The sequence below is a fragment of the Suricata suricatta genome, chromosome 14 (genome assembly GCF_006229205.1).
Source record: "Suricata suricatta isolate VVHF042 chromosome 14, meerkat_22Aug2017_6uvM2_HiC, whole genome shotgun sequence".
NCBI classification, from domain to species: Eukaryota; Metazoa; Chordata; class Mammalia; order Carnivora; family Herpestidae; genus Suricata; species Suricata suricatta.
Window position 1 is genome coordinate 3136814 of NC_043713.1, and position 2637 is coordinate 3139450.

Genomic DNA, 2637 nt, shown 5'->3' on the forward strand with positions numbered 1-2637 from the left:
GTGTGTGTGTGTGTGTGTGTGTGTGTGTGTGTGTGTGTGTGTGTCTGAAATTTAAAGATTGAAAGTCTCTGGCTTTTCAGGGGCACCTGGGTGGCTCAGTCAGTTAAGCATCCAACTTCAGCTCAGGTCATGATCTCGCAGATATGAGTTCGAGCACCAAGTTGGTCTCTGTGCTGACAGTTCAGAGCCTGGAGCCCGCTTCAGATTCTGAGTCTCCCCTTCTCTCTGCCCCTTCCCTGCTCATGCTCTGTCTCTCTTTCTCTCAAAAGTAAACACACATTTTTTTAAAGTTTAAAAACAAAAGGAATAAAGTGTCTTGCTTCTCAGATTCATGGGTAAATTCGTTTTCTGGCTAGTGGAAGGCGTAAAGCTGAGTGACACCACAGTGAGCCAAGCTGTGGCCTCAGAGCTTGCGTCATCAGCTTGCGGGCTGAAGAAGGCCCAGGGAGGTGTGGACAATGCCCTCAGTCCTCACAGAGGACAATTAATAAGCAGATATGAGACATATGCCAAAGGCAGATGCAAAGCATGGGATTGATTCTCCTCTTTGGGACAAGCGAGGAGCAGGATGCAGGAACTCAGAACAGGAAGCTGCTAGCAGTGGAGAGGAGGAGGAGGAGGAAGTTCCAAAAGTTCAATAAAAATATCAATGACAACTCCTTGTAAATTTCTGGCCAAAGGAGCCAAAGGCTAATCACGTGGAAAATAATGGTAAGAGTAATGATAAAAATATTTCTTCATAGCTCACTACTAGATGCCTCCGCTACTGCCGTCAAACCTTACCAACACCATAGGCTGCATGTATTTTCCCCGTTTGATTGGTGGGGAAACTGAGGACTAGAGAATTTATACAGCTTTGTTAATGTCGAAAAGCTGGGAGTGAGAAGATTTGAGACTTGTTCTGTCTAACGTGGAACCCATACTTTAAATCCTAATGCTCTCCTGGGGCTTATGGGAGAAAGGGTGTCCTAATACACCCTCCAGATTTTTCTTCCACAAAGTTTAATCAATCTTGAATCTTCATTATCCATTATTTATTTATGTGCCTTAAGTTTTTTCCCCTTCCTTAAAAAAATGCCTCTGAAAGATATAATAAATTAATCCTTAGTGTGCCATAGTGTGAATTAATTCCTCAATGGGTTTGGTGAGGGAAATGAGAGATGGGACCCATGGGATTCTGGAGGGCTAACTCCAGAGGGCTAAGAAGCTGTGGAAGAAAAGGTGGTAGGAGGGAAAATGGAAGGTAAACATCACCTTTCATACCAGGAAAGGATGGTTTGGTGTCCTATGGAAATAATCCCATTGTTTCAATAGCTTAACTGTATACAGTTTCATTTCTTACTCACATTATATGCTTCCGTTGTGTTTTCAGAAGGTCAGCTTCTGTGTCATCACAAACACGTACGATAGAAACAAAGTAAGTCAAGAAGATACCGTTTAAGCACGCTTGGGATGAGAACCTGCATATGGTGAATGATGGGTTCCATATTTGGGATGTGAGGGTTTTGTCATCTTTATCAAAGGGAGTCTTGTCTTCGACTTCAATTATGTTCTTTCCTTATACATTATCTTATCAGAGGCATTGTATGAGATCTTAAAATCATGAATTTCTGACTGATGGGAATGATTCATCTTATTGTAATTTTCTGTGAATATTATGATAGCCAAGAGGAAAGGGAAATTCATTTGTATGCTGTGAGATCTTTGAAAATCAAACTTTACTTTTAAAATAAATTTTATTGCCATAAGGTATTCTTTATGTGTCATTCCTCACCTTAACGAGAATGTGATGGACCCTTCATAATGAGTAGTATCTGAATCATGCTGGAAATGTCAAAATAAAATGAAGATTTCAGAATAGAAGAGCTCCCCATAATCTTGCAAAAAATGGGGGGGTCAAATTATACCTCAGGTTTAGTAAGTAAATATTTCATTTTTTTGTAAATTATACATATGTAATCATTTACAGTTTTTAAAGACGATTCAATAATTCTAAGACTGTTGTCTATGATGTCTCTGCCGGTGCTATACACAATGACTAGAAAACCAAGACTTATAAGAAACTGTCTCAACCTCCCAGGATCTTACATTCTGGCTAAGATCAGGTTTGCCAGAGCAGAACTTGAGATTAGAATGGATGAACAATAATCTGTTTGCAAAGGAAATGGTCCCAGGGAAGCTGATGAGAGAGACGTAGCAGAGTGTGGCAGGGAAAGGCCAGGCAGCGATGTGAAGGCAGCAGGTAGCTTCATTTTGATCCCTCGGGTGACTGTGAAGTGTAAATCACACTCTTTGGTTGTCTTGACCTAAAGGCAAAGGGACTGAGCTCTCATAGTCTCGAACATCTCAATCATGGGCTAAGATTTGCATCAAGAGAACATGAACTCCTGGGTTCTTCCAGCTGTTTGCCCATGCAAACAAAATGGTCCAGGCAGCTCTGGGACAGTCATCCAAAGAGGTCTGATAGATAGTGGTCATTGAAGACATGAGCATCCCTGCTGGAAGGGGCACCTAGGAAAGGGACTCAGGGAATCCAAGAGAAGTGCTAGCAATATCAATTACCGTCCACCTCTTGTTTCTCTCACATCTGCTCACAGTAAGCTCGCTTTATCCTGTCATGACATCTTCAAAAGCATG